The sequence below is a fragment of the Anser anser genome, assembly GCF_964211835.1.
Source record: "Anser anser genome assembly, chromosome: 5".
Taxonomy (NCBI): Eukaryota; Metazoa; Chordata; class Aves; order Anseriformes; family Anatidae; genus Anser; species Anser anser.
The window spans coordinates 45,951,397-45,972,545 of NC_139725.1; the positions used below are offsets into that span (position 1 = coordinate 45,951,397).

The following is a 21,149-nucleotide window of genomic DNA, read 5'->3' on the forward strand; positions in this document are numbered from 1 at the left end:
ACAGTGAACCTCTTACTTCATGGAAAAAGAAGTGAAGAAAAAATGTGTATTTATATTATGGTTTTCGAAAGTTGATTTTTTTTCTACTTTGTGGAACTTTTGACTCTAAAACAGAGCTGGGAGTGCTCTCTAATGTCACATCCTCATCAGAGAAAATGTTGACACGCAGCACTCTTTGATCACTTCCGAACGAGACTCAGTAACTTGATGCGTGTATTCTCTAAACTTGATGTCTTATTGTAAATCAGATTAATGCATTGAACAGGGAGGAAATGAAGAGCTGAAGCTGTTGATTTATCTGGCCAAGGCATCAGGAATCAAAAACTCTAATGCAGCTTCTACAAAAATTACTTTGACATCTCACATCTGAGTTGGTACACAACACAGTGGCAAAGTAGCGTACACATGAGTCAGTGCCGTATTTAGATTTACCAGTGACAGCTGCCGAAAGAAATTAAGCCTGACTAAGGGAACTCTTGGAGGCACTTGTGATACTGACTGGGCTTTCATGCTGTCTACATTTAATTGATTTGTTTTTCTTTTGGGCTTTGCAATCTCTGTTTCTTCCCTACAGACGACATCATCTCCTGAACACGGAGTTGCTGTAGACCTCACCACCGAGGTGAATTTGTTACTGCCACTCACTAGAGAGAGAAGGAGCTCCCGCACTGTTGGCTGAGGTTACCTGTCCTGTGCCTGTTTGGCTCACAGGGGATGTGGGACAGAGATCTGCAGGTGTCTCAGTACTCAGGAGCCTTATCTCCAAGGAGATTTTTTTTTTTAAAGAGCTTCTCAGGGAGCTACAGCATTTCCCCTGTCACAGACAATGAGTCATGCAGAGCTGCTTTAACAGAAAAGAATTTGCAGTAATCTGGATGTAATGGTTTTCTTTCACAGGAAATAATGAACAAGAATTCAGTTCAGCTGTTTATAACAGCGATCAGAGGGACTTCTCTGGCTATTATGGCAGTTCAGGGTGTAAGGCAGTCCAGTTAACGTGCCAGAAAAGAAATAATAAAGATTTCAAGAGCACAGTCATCAAATCATTGGAGTTAGCAGATGACCATCGGTCTCATAGACCCTCAGCTGCAGAAATATCCTTTCACTTACAAATCAGAAACTCTTCTTTGAGAATGGATGAATTTATTCTGCCTGACATTCACGGTTCTTGTTATTGTGGTGGTTGATGGAGACATCTGTCCCACCTTGGGTTCTGGTGGCTCTAATGAAGAACACAGTAAACAACTTGATTCCAGTTTAGTCCTTTCTCTACTAACACTCAAATATCTTCTAATAAGAGAAACACAGTCTTTAAAATACAAAAAAATAGATTTTTCTTTATAAAATGATTTCTATACCACAGCTATTTATTAACCCATTATATATGTATGTACTTATATATATATATTTAACTACATTTACATGTATTAAGGGTTGTTTGAATGATGTGAGTATCTGAATAACAGGACTGAAATTAGCAGTTGCTGCATTGGGCACAGGCTGGATGTGAGAAGAGCACCTACCTAGAGATGATGGTATCTAGAACTGGTAAACTGTGGAGAGGTTAGAGTAATGAGGGGGAGGTGTGGCACACCCAAGCAAGGGCAAAAAGCAAGTATTTGAGTCTTTGAAGTACCATCAGAGGTTATTTGTCATATATTAGTTCCATGTTAAACTTAGGCATTTTTTTCTGGCACTCCTACCAATTTCTGATTGGTGAGAATTGTTCCAGAATCTCAATGCCTTAATAGGTAGAATTCATTTTCTTATTTCTGGGCCACCTATATTTTCTTCTGGTTTGTACAGATTTTTTTTTTTTTAGCTTGAATAATTAATTTTCCTCCTCTTTATATTTACAGATTCCCAACAGTGTTTTTGCTTGGACAAACAATTGCTATTTCTTAAAACAACTCCTCCTTTCCCTGAAGGAATATCCTGTCTCTGTTCTGATTTAAATGATTTTTTTCTTGAACAAGAATGAATAGAATCACAGTATCTGCTATTGTCTTGTACAATGCGATTGCAATACCCTTCTGTTACACTGGAAATAATGTGCCTTGTACATATCTTGGAATTGAGTTTGTCATGCTCAAAGACACATTTCTTGATAAGTGATAAGGTGATACTCCCAGACCGTTGCTTGTTTGTTTTATGTGATGATTTTTCCCACTTAATCATAGAATTCCAGTTCTGGTACAAAGCCTAGAGGCACAGCTTTGCGCTGTGAAACATCATTTTTTTCAATGCTTTTGAATCTTAGCAAGATCTCCCAAAACCAAACAAATAAAACACAAAAACAAAACAACCTACCTCCTAAAAAACCTACCCCAAAGAAACAAAACCTCCCTTTTGTTTATGTTGACAATGATTCTCCATATTTTTGTCACTATAAAATATCATTAGCATTTCCACTTTGTGTCTTGGTAATTAAAATTTTACAAAAGACTCCCGCAGAGCTGTAACCACCAATTCTCTCATCATGCTAGTTAGTTCGTTACTTATTCAGAGCTACACTGTACCTTCTTCATGGTAGATACCAATTTTCCATCCAAGACCATACTGAATGCTTTCCCTAAATCCAATGGATTAGATCTTCCCTAGTTTCCCCAGGAGATCTGTTGCCCTATAAATAATACCACATTGTCCTTCATTATGCTTCATGTTTACCAGTGCTCATTCCTTCATATTTTTCCTAATTGAGATCAGGCCTTGTGGTTGCCTCTTAAATAATAGCACATTTCTGCTTCCTGACTTGCATGTTTCTGCTTCAGATTTGACATAAACTGAATTTGTTTATGCATGTTGCTTTCTCTTGCTTTAGTGCCATATACATCTTTTCTGAACAGCCCATTTTATTCAGCGCAACATCCATAGTAAGTCATACTTACTCTGCCTTTATGTTTACAGTAATCCAGTTTCATGTCCTGGATCAGGACTTGCTGTTCTTCCTTCCAGTAGTTGCCTTTCTTTGCAATAAATCTAACATCTGTTTGACTGTTCTGTGTTTGTCTGCGATACTGATTGTGTTACCAGCCTGACTACTGCTCCCATCTGGCATCCTTCTGGCCCTTGCTCATCTCTCTGCAAAAATCCATTGAGCCAATTAAGGATGTGGAGCTTCAACCGATTCTCTGCAAAGCCTTTCTTCTCTGCATGGTCAGTTAAAATCAGTAAGAATCTCTCACCCCTTATGTTTAAAAGTTTCTGAAGTAGATTGTTTTTTCTGATTCCTTCATGGCTCATTTCTGTGAGTAATTCTTGTTCTGAAGCTTATTCACAGTCAGTTGGTTCATATGTGTTGTGTTCAGAATCCCAGCTGATTCATCTGAGATGTGGGTGACTGTGTTTTTATCCTTTATTTTGGTAGCTGAAACTAAGTTTCAGTGCAAATAATAGTGACAGTAAATTATAATTTTAGTTGGAGGAAGTTTATGATATTGTCTAGAAATAGCTGTTTTCATGACTAAATCTATCAGGAAGCTTATTCATGGCAATATGTCAAAATGGTAGGCACAGGGGAATGGAATTGATGTAGAAATCTAAATAGTATGTCTGGATTTCCTTTCCTTCCCTTCCTTCCCTTCCTTCCTTTCCGCCTAATTCTAATTAACGGAGATATGGGATTGGTGCTGAGAACCCACTAAAATCTATTCTTGGCTTATGCTGTACACCTTCAAAAACTTCTGGCAAGTAACCTCGGGGGGTAGAGGGAGGAAAACTTGTATTTCCTTGAAGTAACATACAATGATCTTTGGCCAAACAAATCTACACAAATGCTACAAATCCCTATCCATACAAACCTTCTGACAAAACACAGTCTTTGGCTCAGAAAACACAGGATGCTGCTCAATAAGGCAATGCTGATGACAATAGAAAGAGTTGTTGTAGGGGAAGAGGGAGTACACATACATAACAAGGATGTTGCAAGTACATGGAAGATACAAGCAGTCCTGGGTCTTTCATTTTTTATGCCTGACACAACGTTGCATTCCTTTGCAGAAAGCCCTTGGGCTTTGCAAACAGTGAAGCAAGTTCTGCCCTTAATTGCATCTCTCCCTTCATTTCAATGAGACAGCCGTGACGGAATTAAGTCTTACAACCACTTAACCTGAAGAGCAGCCAGGCAGCAGGCGGGCCTGACCTGCTGCTCAGCATGCACCGCAGCACTGGGCAATGCTGCCTACACCCCAGGCTGCTCTTAAACCACCTATTTTATTGCCATCACGAATGTCTTCCCAGCTCTTGGCATTGTTGTATTTCATTCTGAGATTAGGAATTGTAAGGACCAAAACTGCAATGATTTGAACTGTTACCTGCTTAAAAAATAAGAAGAATGACGATAGAATTAATTTTTAAGAAATGTGATGGGGGAAAGGATTCTCCTCTTTCAATGACTAAGTAACCATACTTGTCGCCATGGGAACTGCAGAGACAGCCCTACAGTTTAAGGATGCTGCTGTTTGTTTTCATGCTGCTATGTGCTATTCCCCAGTGTTACTCTGAACAGAAAAGAAAAAAGGTGATGGAGAAACCTCCCTCACACTTAGCAACCCTTATTAATTGGCCACACTTGCACTTGCATGTTGGTTAACCTGTAAAACCAAAGTGGTGTGCACAATTCCCTTCAAACTTTCTTTCCATCTCAACCTGCCAACCTGCATTAGTTCTCTAAATTACCACCCGTAATTATTGGAGTTTCCCACAGTTCTTTTCAGCCTGAGCTTTCGGGTCAGAATGAGGGCAGACTTTTGAGCTATGTGTAAGACTCATATCTCTATGATATTACAGGGACTTTAAATTGATTAACAGGTTGAGCTCGTGTTGTGGCTTATTCCTTGTCTTAGCGGGGAAAAGTGTGTTCAGGCAGTACATTCCTAGACTGTTTCATTCATAAATGTTTCCAGTCTTGGACAGATTGAAATGACTAAAATGGCAATGTACCAAAGCAACAGCAAAGTGTATGATTCCCTAGTGCCCAGAAAGCAGCTCCGCTTAAAAGCTGTCAGCCAGCAAATCCTCTTTGCTTTCTGCAAAACTGTTGTGTGTTTCCATCAATTTACTTTGCCTCCAGACCACTCAAATGAAGGTCACTCTGTCATTCTGTTGACATCTCAGTTTTGCATCCTCAAATGAAAATCAGCATTGATGTGGATGTGTCCAGATTAAGAGTGATTGCACCTTCATTTATTACACGTGAAAGTTGTACCTTTTGCTATGGTGGAAATGCATTGCAATAGCACTTGAGGTATGATACCAAGCACCCTGAAAAAGTTACTGTGCTCCAATTAATTACCTTGAATTTCTCTTGAGTCAGTTCCAACCTTATAATGTGAGAAAGCTATTAGTCTTGTTGCTTTACCACTTCTAGCACAGCAAGATATTCCAGGTCGTGACTTGGACCTGTGAGAATGAGGATTGCCCAGCAATTCATTTCTGATCAGATAAACCCTGAAGGGTTCAAGTGCCTATCCAAGTGCATCCAAAAATCTTTGGAGAAGAAATCTCATTAGAACAGACTTTTGTTTGAGCTTTTTGACATCTCTGGATGGCTTTGAAACAGAACAGAAATAGCCTCATTCATGGCTTTGTTTTCCAGTAAGTTTTGTTTTCTGGTATTTCCATTTGTGGCTGTGAGTGAAAGTGGGTAACAGAATAATGTGAAACTTGAAGAAAAAAAGAACATAATTTCGGAGGAAAATCAAGCAATGGAGCTAGCCAAAGGACTGGATGAAATTTAATGTTGATGCTTAATTGTTATCTAACTGGACCCATCCTTTTTCGTGTCCTGTTGTCACGGTGTTCATAAGTGATGATTAGCCATTGGAGAACTTGTTTTAATAACAAACAAAGCGATGTCCAGCTTCTAAATTAATGCACCAAATCTAATTGTAATCACAAAGATTTAATGTTATTCTGCTTTTGCTCTTCAGTTGAGTTTCATTGATTAGCAAAAATAAGTCAGATGATGCTTTTTCAATTCATTCAGGATTTTGAATAGTTTGAGTGTTCACATGAGTAAATGTAAAATTTGCTTCCAGAATACCAGCACACAGCTATGAAATCCACTTTGCACAGTAAATGAAGTTACATGAATATTTGTGTAAGTAAAACACAAAATCTGAGGAGGAAAAGCAACAGCGTTCCAGGATTAATTTGGTCTTTCTCACAAGTTAACAAGTTTTTCTTGCTTACGCATCCATCCTATTTTTATTTCATGCTAAAAGTAAAGACTTCAAATAAGTATGTTGCTAAAACATAAATGAAAGAGATCATGGTTACTCCTTTGAATGCCTTTTTTTCAGCTTGCTCTTTTGAGCCCTTTACTTATGCATCAGAGTAATTACACCATTTCACATCGCTCCAAAATCTCCATTAAAACTTTGCTGTCTACAGATTTTTGACAAAATCTCAAAAGCTTATCTATAATTCTGTCAATTTATGTACTCATTTCCCTGTTTTTAACATCACAAAATAACAACAACAAATTTACTGTTACATCTATGAATGGATATAACTTGCTTACTTGTTACAATTTTAAGATAAGATTGTTTGGACATCAGAAGAAGTTCTTGAACAAGTTAATAATCTTAAAAGATAAATCAATATTTTTAGATGCAGCTCACAAGTTCCAGCACTTAGGCAATTTCTTCTAACTACACAATATTCTCTGAATCTCTAGGAAAATAGAATTTAGTTCAGTGTTTTGCAAGCTTTCTGGAAACAGTTTGAGGAGAGAGCTTGTTCATCCATGGCTCCAATCATGAGATTAGCTCCTCGAAATCTTATGTCCAACAGCACTTATTCTATATGGCAAAGAGGGAGCCAAAGCTGAGACCCAAAGTGCTGCTACGTAAAAGATTCCTAGTGAAAGCTCCAGCAAAGCAGCCTCATCTCTTCCATCAGCCTTCTCATGTAGGAGCTGACATAATTCATCCTCCTTCTCATCTGCTGCCCCTCATTATCCAGGTGGCCTGATGTGCCACATTACACCCTTGGTAGATCTATTCCTTTTCAAAAGCACACTCCCTAGATCAGAGCTGTTTCTTTTGATTTGCTTTCTGACTTGCTGACATTTACAGAGATATGCCAGTGCATCTGAGACCAAAAACAAGAAGGTAGAAAACACACGAAGTTCCTTTTGCCTTTCATCTCATCAGCCTTTGTAGTCAGACAAGATTTCCATTACATTGCCCTTCCTTTTCTTCTTTCCTTTTTTAAAAAAAATTTGCTTTCATTTACCCTGATATTAAAGTTGCTCAGCTTTTTCTTGAGTCCTGCCAGCAGAGTTCTTAGCAAGTCTCCTCATGCTGTGACTCTGTGTAAAACATTCTTTAGCACTTTGTCGCTTGAGTTCCTCTGAGCTGTATTCCTGTTATATCAAGATGCACTTGATTGAAGCTGGGGACGCAGTCTTAAAACATCACTGAAAAGATTTATTTTTTTCAAACCTAGACGTGTCTTTGGAGGGTGTTGTGGTCTCCTTACTCCATCTCGGTGTTAGCTTTTGTCAGTCTCTGATACAGAGATTGCTCTCTGTCCTTTGTGTTGTAGTAATGAGCTATCAGACAAATTATTGGGGACCTGCTTTTTCTGCTTTAGACTAAGAAATTGGCTGAATAAGTCTGAGGCTACCCTTTATTTGTGGCTTGATCCTAAAGCAAAGCCTTAAGTTGCTACATCAAACTAACAGAGATTATCAGCAATTACTCAACCAGTTACCTATGCATTAGGTATCAGTGTTTATAGAAGGTCCTGACTTGCTATGCTTCATCTGCCTGGCCTAATCTACGATGAGTACCAGTGTAGGTGTAAACACACCTACATGCAGTTCATGCTCGCAGCATTCATTTCCAGGAGGACCAGAGACTCTCAGTAGAATAATGTCATCAAGGCAGACTTGATAACGGTCCTGAGAGATGTGCTTATGCTTTCTGCAAAGATTCAGGCCTCATTGGGCAGGCAGTTTACGAGCTGTGGCAATACCATGGACAGGACAAATGGTTATCTGAGATCCAGAGAGCAGAACCGCATCTTGTCTCACCCTGTCAGACACTGTTCTTCCCAGCACTTCATAAACCCCTGGGGCAGTTGCAGTGCTGAAATCTCCTTTTGCCCACTATAATCAAAGGCAGCAAACTTCTGTTATGCACATTTGAATCTGGCTTTTCTTTGCCCTGCAATTACTGAAGCCACAAATGTCATGCACTAAGAGTTTAAAACTTGCTGTATGGGCTGCTGTAAATAAATGTCACTTGTTGATAGAGTATTAAAAATTTGTTGTCAATTATATTTGTTCAGGGCTGTGAAATGAGCAATTCATGTGCTACTTGCAGAAAGGTCCCAAACACTGGTTACAGTTGGTTGGATTTTATGTCCCAGGTCAACTCCTTTTTCAACTTTCAGCTCTTTGGTCTGTAGCTTGACTTTGTAAGATCTCCATCAGGAGGTGAAAGAAATTTTCATTACATGCTTGGGTAAAAATGTAGTCACAAGAACCAGTGTTTGCCCAGCTGTTCTGAAAGCATGTGATTTATTTAAAGGTTGTTACTTGTCTGTCGTGTTTCAGCTGGACAACCAAACTCCTCTGTCATCAGCTGGGCTCCAGCTTGGACATGAAAGAGCCTGACAAGCCCAAGCACTTGCGAGCTGGCCTGCTGGGTGATCTGCTCCATCCAAAGGGGTGTAAAACTTAATCCATCAGCTGGGCAATTATCTCCGATTTCTGGTTCTGACCAGGACTTCCTTGCTCCTTTGTTCTAGTGTCCATTTGGATTTTTTATTCTCTGCTGTTGCTCTTTCCTTTCTCTTTTGGAGCTTGACTCCTGACTAACTTTCCTGTTCTGCAAAACAGCCTTTGTGGCCATACTTGAATCTCCATTTTTCTGACCTTTGTCATTGTTTTTACTTTGCCTTTCAACTTGGTATCCACCTTAGTTTCTCAGTTCCTGACCTTGTTTTAACACTTTGTTTACATCGGCCTGTCTACAGCCTGATCCCAAGCACTGGGCCTCACTCTGCTGGATCCCCTTGGTAGTTCCCGTATCTGAAACATCCTCCTGCACAGTTAAATTTCTGGGCTGAAGAGCTCAAACAGCAGAAACCAGGGGACTGTTTAATGCCGTGTAGTCATTTCTACTACAGGTCCCATATGCACTTTTCTTTGTTTCTGATCTTAGAACAGTCAAACTAAAAGCATTATTTTCTAAGGGAGAATGACTCTGGAGGCTTGGTTAAGAGCTTGGGTTTTCAAATCTGCTTAAAAAGGAAAAAAAAAATCTCCCTACTCCTATCCCCAGACTAAAACATTTTAAAGGTAGGAAAATAGGATAGTCTTCTAGCAAAAGGATGCTCAGAAGTGATGGCAACAGAAGGTCTCCAGTTCACCAGGGTAGGGAGACGGGGAGGAGGATGCAAAAATTCTGCGTTCAGTCAAAGCCAGCAGGGGAGAGAGGAGACAAGGTAAGATATTGCTCCATGAGGAGAATGTACAGCTTTCACAATAAAGGGTAGTAATTATATGTGTCTTGCTAACTTTTCTTTTCTGGGAGATCATCTTGATGATATATTATGGAAGACAAGATGGCATTAGAAGTTGTTTTTTTGTCATGAATAAACATTTGTTTTCTCCAAGCCAACAATGCAACACTCCAGCACTCTGACACAAGTAGTTCTCTGCAGTATGGCAGTCAGATGAGTCATCTTGCTGCTTTATTCTTTATTGTTGGAAGTAATTACTGGAGGCATGGATTTACTGGGAGAGAGTCTTGGGAATGTCTCTCCTGGTTTTGTGTCCATTTGTTCCTTCCTGTATTCCTTACCATGGCACAAAACTTGTGAACAATAGAAGGCACCAGGCCACCAGAGACTAGGGGTTGCCCACAAAGTAAAACAATGTTGTAAAGAAATTTTTGGTGCTCAGACCTTAGAAAAGGAGACGTACTGCTAGTGTTACCTATGGAAAAAAAAATGGAGTTTAACCTGGGAACTGTCTGAACTTGAGAGAAGTCTTCCAATACATCACGGACCAACTGAAATATCATTACATGACCTTTTTGAGTCTTGCAGGTGTTGAGGTGGTTGGAGAAAGGATGTCTCATATCTAAACTGTGTACGGTGGGGGGAAGACGATAAGGTGTTACATGAAAAATGGATTTATGGTGTGTGATAGTACATTACCCATTGCCTTTGCCTTTGAAAGTCACAGAAATCAAGAGATACAATGTCAAATCAGTATATTTGTTTCCTGTTGACACAACCAGGCATGATGACATCAAAGGTACGTTCTGTGAAGAAAGAACACAAAATAGTTTTATGAACTGCAAGGATGACACCATGAAGAGAAAACAATGAATAAAACTAAGTAGCTGGTATTGATAGTACTTTCATGGAATTCTTGAAGTCAGAATAAATTGACCAAAGGTCATAGGCACTAACTTTGTTCACTTGGCAGCTTCTTTCAGAAGAATTGAGGAAATAATCACGTGCCCAACCTGACACAAGGGAGATGACCTGCAATGTAAGAGTTACAGCATCAGCCACCTAGCTCTTAAACCAGCATAGCTCTGGATTTCATACCAGAGGCTTACAACTTACAGAAAGGAGACAGTAGGGTAAAAAGTCACTGAAAAATAGGTGCATTCTGCACCAACTATTTTTAATAATTCCCATATTAGAAAATGATGTGACTGTGTCCAAAATAAGTATATATTTTATATAGATTTTTAAAAAGTCCATGATAATATTTCTTGTAAGATAGCTTTTTGCTGTCATGAAGAAAACTTGGAATCCTTATAATGTTATTAAGATGGTCCATCTTTATTCATGCTTTGAGATGTATAGGATATATTTTCAGTATTTATGGTATTAAGGGAGATATAAAACAAGTCTAATGCCTGGGGTTTAGGACTAGGATCTTAGAAAACTTCTGCCAGTGTTGTGATTCATCTCCAGTTCTCTTCATTAGAAAGATTCTGTAAAAAATATGTAGTACCAAATTATTTAAATAAACATTTATATTCCTCAAATGTAGAAGGTCCTTGCCATTAAAAAGGATGGCATCTGGACATTTTATCAGAGATGCAGAAACGCATTAATTGAGTTCTCCTCCCACCACAGTAATCTGGGTAGCTTCACTATTTTCTTTTAAATTTCAGCTTAAAAATGATTAACAATACCTTTGTTAGTATAGTTAGAATTAAACAATGTGCAAAACATGCTCAGCTGGCTGAACAGAAATGCAGAGAAGGAACAAATTTAAGACCAAGTTTTGGCAAATGTTTCAGCTCATTCTTCTGTTGAGCTTTGCTAATCTCTTTTGTGTATAGCATCATTGCATTAAGTAGTGGAAATGCTCCTTCTCATAGGATTAGTACATTGTCTCAGACGTAGAATTTCTCTAACTTAACACAGCTTCAGTGACAGGGTCCAGATGTCAAGCAATAGCCAGAATGCAGTACACCTCTATTTTTATTCCCTTGTGGCCCAGAAGAGGCACAGTTCTGTAATTACAACAAGGTGTTCAGGTTTATACTGAACACAGACCCAACCTGATTTCAAGTCAAGTCAACGGGAAGTGGGTTAATAGCTCAACTCGTTGTTTATAGTTTGTGGAATGAAGAAGAGCTTTTCACTTCCAGTCATGGTTCTTTTAGAATTCCCTGCTTGTAATTCACAAATGTTGCTGTCAACATCCCTTTTCTTTTCTGCTTTTTCCAGATGTTTTTGTAGTTATTTACACAGTGCTTGCCAGATCACTAGGAGCTGAGGGCCTCACTTTGCATAACAGAATTTGGCTATACTTTCTAATCCAAGGTAGATTTTTGCTAACTCTCACAGATGCCTATCACAATTATGGTTCTAGAGCCATGAGCAAAAATGTAGGTGAAAGATTTAACTTGCATAAGCATTACTATGGCTTTATTCAGTGCTTTTAGCATAGTATCTTTAGGTATTTTGCAGGAAGTATATGAACTCTTCTAAATAGCACCTCTGGAAGAGATAAGAACTTTCATTTAACCTTTCAGAGACCAGGCAGGTAATTGAAAGTGCTTCTCTAAAGCAACATGGTGGAAAAACATAAAATGATAACTTTGAACATTTGTGTCTGCTCCTCTATTGTATTGCAAGGCCATGCCTCTCTGGAAGGCCACGTGCTTTTGACAGTGATTTGGACTGGAAAAAATAAGGAAAACGTACTCTATAGTAAAATGACCAGGGTGTCTCAGTATCAGTACACAAATCTTGAGCAAACTGCTAATTTACTGAAAACAAACTGCTAATTTACTGAAAACATTTCATTCTGTAAGACTGGAATATTTACTCTCCCATCATGTAAGTAACGTCTTTTAAAAGACATCACATTACTTTTAAAAGTAATGTCTTGACATCATCAATGATCAGTTGGATCACTGATGAATTTTGTAAGTACCCAGTACAGAAATGATTGTCACTCCATTATGATATAAGCCTCTTGCAGTTAAGATTTTCCTGACTGATTTTGAATATATATTGCTCATGTTTTGTGGTACCAGTTTGAGTTACCCAAGGAGGACTGAATTCCAGACAAAAATTGCTCAATATTTTGTGATTATAAGGTCTTATTCCAGTGTCTGAAAGGGAGAGTAGGTGTATGCAATATCATAAAAAGAAAACCTCCCTGATGTCTCTTAGACTTTAACTGAGACTTACTAGTCATAAAAGCATTTTCCTTCCAGCTGTTTTTATGCAATGTGAAAATGTTGGTTATTAAAAACACATAATTTGCTTCAAATGAATCTTTGAATTATATTCAATTGCAATTAACCTTAACAGAGCTAATCAGCTATGGTTACTTAACATTTACATAATTGTAGTTGCTTCTGCATTAAAATAAACAGTGTATTAGTGAAGTTGTATCTTTCTTCTATCTTTTTTTTTTTTTTTAATTATTTTTAAAGTTATAATAGAGACCTAAATGATACACTTGATAGATCTATTGTGATGATGAATTAGCAACATGGCATTTTCATGTTTGGTACAGAATGTGTTTTTGTAGTCCCAGCACAGTTTCAGAGCAACACGAAAATTTCTCTGCCTGAAAATCATGTGTGCTTGCATCCTAGTGCAGATAGAAAGTTTGTATGAACCAGCCCCTCCTCTAGGCCTTGGATAAGCAGCTGCTGATGTCTAAGCTGAAGTGCACTGGAGTTTATACAAAGTGGTCTTTATGAGAAATGACCTCTTAATAGCATTGTTGGCCTGAAAGAGTAGTGTTAGAAACAATCATTAAACTGGAAAATCTTCATTTCTTATCCTCTCTCTGTTTCCTCTCCAGTCTCCTCTGAAGCTAATAAATGCACCTAGCATCTTAGAGAATGATTTAAAAAAGCTTTTTAAAGGTCATAAGTTGCAATGGTTTTTGCACAGTGTCATTTTTAAAGCTTTTAGTGTAGTCCTATGCAGTTCTGTTTGAGTTTAGGAAAACCGTTTCAATATACGCACTTCTAGGAGAAGATTCTACCTTGGCTGTTCAATCCTTCACTGAATATCAAAGGCACCTTGAAAAGCAAAAGGCCATTTTTCATGGGTGTGGTATTCACTGTCATGCTTAGATTTTTAAACAAGACTTACCTCTCATTTAGATGACAAATAAGTAATAAGAGTTCAGGGAATACCACTCTTCTACTTTTCCTGAACCCCTTAGAGCAAGAAGGATGCAAACAGGAAACTGCAGTGATTGGGAACAGAGAATGAAGTTCTTAGGCTAGCATAGCTACAGTCTACCTTTATTCGAGGTAGATTGCAGTATTGTGTTCTATTCTTTAATATTTATAGAGCATTTTGTAGATGAATAGCATAATCCATAGCATTGTATTACTACAGTGATTGGGACTACTGCTGTGAAATAGTCTTAGTATTTTTTAATAAGGGTAGTAACTGGAAAATTATCCATTAGGGATGTAACCAAGCTTGAAAATGAGTAATGTGAATGATGCTCTTGAAAAAAAAAGTCCTCCAAGACAAATAAACACTCACTGCCAAACCCTTATTTTATTAAATTAGCTCCCTTTGGTTAGTACTTGGTGTTTGTCTTTTTAAATGTCACCAGTGTATCTTATATCTTTAAGAGTTCCCATTTGTGCCATCCCTAAAACTCAGCTGAGCCATTGTCTGAGGTGATAAAACTTTGACAAGCTTTTTTTTTTTTTTTTAAGTTAGAGCACATCATTCCCTTTGTCTTAATGTGCTTCTGTCAATACAGTTTATAAATACATAAATTATAGTAAAATTTGCATGTCAGATTTTGTGCCTGTAGTCCTTGTCAGGGAGACAGCTGCTTTCTCTTGGTTACTGGTGAGGCTGCAGCTCCCCACAAAGAAGGAAAAGTAGTTTTAGATTCTTGCATTTTATCTGGCTCTCAGGAAAAAAGTATGATTTTTTGTTAAAAGTGCAAAGATTACTGATACAGTGGGAAAAAATAGATACCCTGAAAGGAGAATATTGAACCAGAGTTCCTTCTTGCCATCCTTTAATCAAAGATAAGCTGAAAGGTGACATTGTTATGATTTTTACTAAGGTTTCATGTAGTGTTGGAGGTAAAACCATATGCAGGGATTGGAGACAATGGCTCTTAATGTATCCCGTAATTACTCAAATCTTACAAGAGGCCTTTCGTGATCTCTTCCATCTGCAGCAGCAACTTTCCATATGGTATTCTGGTGCTATATACACAGGATGATAATCCCCCACAAAGTGAAACCACAGCCTGATTGAAAATGCCAGTGTTCTGGTTCTGACTGGGCTCTTATCTCCTGTGAAGATTTTTATCTGTGTAATAGCAGCTTTCTGTGGTCATGAATGCTTGGTCAGTCCTGCCTTCTTCTAACAAGCAGAGCACACTGGATGGATTGAGTGTGGATGTCATATCACTTGTAAATGTTGTGGATAGTATTTGTTTATTATTATTTTGATTATTTCATTTTTTGATTTCTGAGGAGCACGGTGTTTTCAGAGGCAATCTTTTGTGTTCTTTGATATCTTCCATTGGTTCTCTTTCATATGACTTCAGAGGAACTTTCCCAGGAAGAGTTGTTGCCCAGAAACTCACCCACTTGTCCCTGTTAGCAGAATCTCATCTTGTTCTGATGAAACCTGCTAAATGGTAATGGCACAATTTAGTACAATTACAGAAAATCACCTCTTAGGGGTTGTGAGTTAAATCATGAATTAGCTGTTTTTCAGTGATCCTCTTTCAAAAGATATTGTACATTTTGAGGATTGTAATTTCTATATCTTGATCAAGGAGAATATAATTTCTAATTTATTCCCATCACAGCCCAGGTTTCATGTGTTTGCACAGCTGTAAATTTGGAAGAGATTAGTCCTGGCTTTCTTTTGAGCTTTTGCACTTATGCAGGGAAGTCCCTTGACCTCTTAATGTTTTATGTTTTCCATCTGTAAAATAAGGATAGTGATGCTTTTCTCCCTCACTGGATTTTGGGAGGCTTATTGACATCTGTGAAGAGCTTTGAGGCCTTTGTATGTAAAATTCTGAAAAGGATGTGAGTGTTAAAGGTGAATTGTGGGGTTTGGAGGAGCACAGAAAGTGTGTGGTTCACAGAGAGACATATTATACAGTTACTGAAGGCACCAGTGTAGATAAATGTGATTGTCTGTAAGTGCTTGGTTGAAGGACGTGATCTTTGACATACTGAAGAGATGTGTGATCCAGGTCATTTTCTATTAATAACAGTGGGAGGTAGCTAATTTAGTCCTTATGGGCTGTAGAGATTTGGGAGGGGCTACAGGGGACACAAATTGAGCAAATAAGTGGGAAAGTTTTGAGGAGATGGTGGAGGAAATGGAATGGAAAGATGCAACTCCAACAAGGCCAAGTCCTCTGATTCATAGTACCGTGCTGATGGTGCATACAACAGAGGAACTGGCGGGGTGGGTTTTGTCTTATTTCCTTGAATACCAAAGCGTTGACTTCCAAATAAACAGCAAGGAGGAACTGCCATTAGAGAATGCATAATCAGGCTGGATTTGTGCTCTAGGGCTGAGGTAGACGTTAGCTGAGGTCTGAGAAAAGATGTGAGGATGCAGCATCGTTTTAGAGCTGATTTAGGGACTGTAGCACAAATATACATCAGAAGAGTGGATTTCCTAGGTGGGAGCACATAGACCTTGGCGTGAGCTCTGTTGTCCACTTCAAACAGGGTTTCACGTGGCATAGCCGAGAACATTTGCTGCTGTTCAAGGTCCTCTATTTTGGACAGGCTGCCCCAAGGCTAAGAGAGAGAAAAGCAGCATAGACTAAGGAGCAGCTAAACTTGGCAAAAAAGGCCTTGTTTAAAGGCAGAGACTTCACTTGAAAGTTTATCACACGATAAAGTCATGTGGCATGTTTCTTACAAATGCACAAGCAGAAACACAGACAAATGAAGATTTCTTCAGCTAGTTCTGAATTGCCCCCTTTTAATACACTAAGCTATATGAGTTAGTCATTAATTTTTCTGTTATGGATCAAAGTTCACATATAAAATGACGAGGCTTCGTAGGAAGCTGTTGACACATGAGAAGCTGACACCCCAGGGTTTTTAGGCAAGAATAAGTCATTACGAAAGTTTTTGCAAAGCAATATCCTCAGCTAATTAGATTTTTCCCAGTTACATTTGCTTGACAAGAGGAGGGAGGAGGAGTGGAATAAAATAAATAAACACCAGTGAAAAGAGGAAATTAGAAGAGCAATTGTTAAAAGTTGTTAATTGAACCATTAAGTACTTCATTATAAAGCAGCACTGTGATAATAGAGTGCCCTATGCTAATTGTTTATGTTGAAGCAGCACTAAATGACCTGGACACAGTCATGAACTTTGGGGATGCTGAAAGGGGAACATTCATGGACGTGTGAAAGCAAGTGTGTGTGGAGGAGTAATTAAAATCCCTGGCTTCTGGCTTCTCTTTAGTATGTATCTGTAGCTCAGTTTCCTTTCTCTGTTGTTCTGTATAGGTAATAAGGTCACGTGTGTGTCTGTCCTTCTGTCTATCTGTGTGGCCACACACAACCTAGGTCTATGCCTCTAACTTTTTTCATGCCCAACCAGACGTAGCCTGTGCCACATACATTCATGCGTGGCATCTGCAGGGAGGCACTCAAGTTATGTTCTCGTGTTGCTCCTGAAAGCCCTTCTCTTTCAGTGCATCGTCAGCACACTGCAGTGGTCAAGCTCTTCACGTTCGTCAAGTGCTGAAAGATCTTTGGCTGAAAAATGACAGTTTTCTTTCTGGGTTACGAGTGGGTGCTTTCTTGTTGCAGGCCTTTGATGAAGCACACTGGCAAAGTAAGAATAGGACGTAATGCCATCTATAGCTGACCTCTGAAATACCCTATTTATCTGTGTCCCTGCTGTAGTTCACAAGCAAGCCTTTCCCTAAGCACTTGACATATTTTGCTGATACTGCACCACAGGTCTTGTGCTGGAGTAGGTACAGAAATCAGCTTAGCTTGAACCAATTGTTTTTCAAAAGCAAAGACAGAAAAAGCTTGTTAAGAGCTAATTGTTAATACTGGTTTGGAAATTGATTAATGACTTTCCTTGCTAAGTAGCTCTTCTAGAGCTCAGATGTAAAATACAGTTGTTGATGTAAAATGGCTGGGATATTTTCTACTGAATGGACTGTAAAGGAACAAATGTTTCATATTCGAAAATACAGGCGTAGCTTTTATTTCCTGTAGAAGATGCCTTGATATTGTTCACAGATATTATGTTTCTCTGTCTCCTCCCAATATTTTAATCATAAATTCACTGTCTGTGAGGAAATCAAGATAAGTTGCATCTGCAGTTCTCCTCCCTTCACATATGACTATGTGCTATGGTGAGACATGAATGCAGGACCAAACCTCATGGTGGCAGTGATGCTCCCTGCCCTTTATACTTTCCACCAACATGGAAGATTTCTGCTAGATAAATCTAACAGTGGTATTAAGTTGCTCTTTGACATGGATAACAGTGCCTGCTACTCCTTGCCAGCCCGCTCTGCTGACCTGTTCAGCTTTATCTGGTTATCCTTAAAAGGCTCCGAGACTGGAAGCAGACCTGAGCCTGGCCTGCGCTGCCCCGAAGGGCTGTGGTGTGGGCTACTCTAACAGAGAGAGAAAAATGAGACAAAGTTTTAAAAAGAAAAGTGGAGACCTCATAGGGAAAAAGGTGGAACTTTGTTCTTTAAGCACTCTGTAATCTAATTTTCCATCTGAAAAAGCAGGACCTGTCACATGGTTGCTTAAAGAGTAAATTAATTTACCATAATGGCCCTGTGTTCTCTAACCACAGATTTTAATTTTGTCACACATCCACGCTTTTTAGTATCAGATTTTCTTAATGCAGTTATATTTCTATTATTAATTAGACATCTACAAATGAGTGAAGTGGAAATAAATTTTATCCTGTTTGATTCTGCCAAAAGTCTGAAACAGAGGTTGGGGAAATGAAAACTGACCCATTTCTCTTGGTGGGGAAGACTGTGAACTCCGTAATTGCTTTGCCACCACAATATGGCATTTTGTCAAGTACTTCAAAACTCAGTGCCTTTGTAGTGCACGTTACCGTTATCTGCCTTCTGGCATCTGTTGCTTTAATTTCTTAGTGCCCTGCCTGTGGGCACTATTCTGACCTCACACTTCTGAAATGCTGACCTCACACTTTTTTCCAAGAGAAGCTGAGAGCGGTACAGTGCTGTGTCAACCTACAGCCTGCTGGGAGGGAGCTAGAGGTTGTGTGATGCCAAAGAGCAGGAGAGGAGCAGAAGTTCACTTAGTCGTCAGTGGTGGTGTAATGCTCCAGATCCTGGACTCACCGCTGAAGGTAAGCACTTGCAAATTGTACACCAGCAAGTATGTTAGTCTGTAAGCAACAGTGGATGTCTTTTCTAGAAAAGATGGGACTATGACTGAGACATAAAATGAAATTAATTTGGCAGTGGAATGTGAAGATGGCAGTAAACACAGTTTTGTACCATTGTGTTAGAGAGTAAAAATGCCCCATGAACTGAGAGCTGTTCAGCGCTGTTCTGCATTGTCATCGTCTCTGGATGGCCGTGGTTCTGTGCTGCCTGTGCCAGGTTCTCATCCTTCGTGGGGGCAGCTGCAACAGAGCTGTGACTGTACGTAAAAGAAGAGCCCATGTTAACATGGAGAATGCTCAGTCCTCCTTAGAAATGTGTCCCTAACGTATGAGGACCAGACTCTTCTCAAGAGAGTAAATCACGCCAAGTTGTGGAACAGTATTTTAATCTGTGTTTGGAAGAGATATGCTAGACCATTTTGCTTGTGACTTACAGCTAAATCATTTAAATTGTGACCTTAATCTTGAGGTATTTTTACTGCATGTTGTTGTTTAAATAATGAAACTGGCTTAACGGGAGAAGAGTTTATTAAATTGAATTTCAAATAAGGGTTGAAATCCTGTAGATTGCGTTTTATCTCAGTTAATGGCAATACTAGCTCAGTTTCTGAGCTGCATCATAATATGGAGATGAGATTTCTGTTTGAGATTGCAGTGGGTATTGCCAGGTGATTGATGACACTAATTTTCTGGCACTTCCACTGCATGCCTACTGTATTAATTGCTAATTGTTTTAAGGTACACTATTATGTGTTTGAAGTTGGGGCAGGCAGAGGGTTGTCCTAAAGTGGCAGGTAGTGAGTGCTATGAAGGTGAGTGCAGGTGTTTAATGTACTCGGTGCAATGAGGCCTTGGATGTTGCTTTCTAAACTGCAGCATTTTTCACTCAGTGTCCAGCTGTTCCCATAGCCTGACTGAAAGCTTGTTAATCTTGATGCCTTCCAATTTACTAGACAATAAGTAAAAGGCTTAAGAAGGATGGAACAGGACTTGTTTACTCAACTCTCAGCTGCCGCTGACAGTGCACTTCATTGCCTTTCAACTGGCTCTGCTCTCCGGAGCTCTGGGCTGGCAGGGCTCTCACATCATTGCCCTTGCCTCTCCAGGCAGAGCACCCAGGCTCTTTAATGTGCTATTGCTCAGGCTCCTTCAAGAGACATTTGAGCTGGTCCGTACATTTGTACGGCTGACAGCCAAAGACAGATTGCCCTCTAGATGACAGGGCTTTGACTGCCTCTTGCCTTTCCCGTAGTTGTCTAAACTCAGGCAAACTGGCCATAACATGCCACCAAATTGGAAAATTAGAGCATAGTTCTCTGTCATAGCTGTGCCAGCAATAATAAATGCAAAATGCGCATCATTTCCAGTCTGGTAAAAGTTGTCTTTTGGGGCTTTTTTTTTTTTTTTTTTGGCATTGGTGTAAATGACAATGGCAGAACACTTTAGAAAATTGGGTCATGGATAATTCTGACTAGGTTCACTTTGTGCCCATTTCCAAAGTATGGTTCATTAGCAGAGGGTTTCATGAGCTCTATGTGCCCCACTACTGGGGGTGGTGGCTTCTGTGCCTGTCCTACCACAGAAGTTAGGAACCCAATGGCTCAACTATATACACATTGAGAGAGCATATAAATAAGAACAGAAGAATCTTTATATGAAGAAACCTTTCAGATGTTTGTCTGTATTTATCTTAAAATATTAAATCTACTTGATTTGCCATTGCAAAGAGATCTCTTGCTACTCATCAAAGTATAAAGAAGAAAAGTTTGCATTAAATGTTCTCCTAATTTGAATGATAAAACATATTGAAAGATTAAAGCAAAAAAAAAAAAAAAGTTTATTAATCTTGTCTACCACAGTGCCAAAGTCTTACATTTTTGTTTAAACAAGCATTCTTGTTTTTGTATTTCTGACTGGATAATCAAAAAAAAAAAAAAGTAAGAGCTAATCAATAGAAACCCTGCACACCACTTAGTGATGCCCCTGAATGGCTGGTTATTGGTTATCTATTTAAAAACCTCACCATACAGGCAGGTCAGTACTGAGGTGATCAGGAGTGTGGCTTCTTCCAGAAGTGCAAGTGAATGCATGGGAGCCCCACCACATTATCTGTGGAAGAAGTCAAATATACATTTTTCAGAATCTGTGTCCACTGCTCAGCACTGTCCGTATTTCCACTGAGGAAGGCAGGCTGTGTGTGTAGGAGCTCTGGTCTGTGTACTCTGTCAGCCTCACGTTTTCCAGACATCCTGGAGTCAGCACTGGCAG

General features: G+C 39.2%; 2 long non-coding RNA genes across 2 annotated transcripts in view; one reads left to right on the forward strand and one right to left on the reverse strand.

Annotated features, from left to right (window-relative positions):
• The window catches only part of LOC310899984, a 105,865-nt gene that overhangs the window by 26,222 nt on the left and 58,494 nt on the right, over positions 1-21,149 (forward strand). The gene's annotated exons all lie outside the window — the stretch shown is intronic.
• Positions 6,179-21,149, reverse strand: part of LOC310899711 — a 35,160-nt gene continuing 20,189 nt past the window's right edge. Inside the window, exon 2 of the long non-coding RNA XR_014584595.1 lies at positions 6,179-10,283. This is a non-coding gene — a long non-coding RNA (uncharacterized lncRNA). The remainder of the gene's footprint in view (positions 10,284-21,149) is intronic.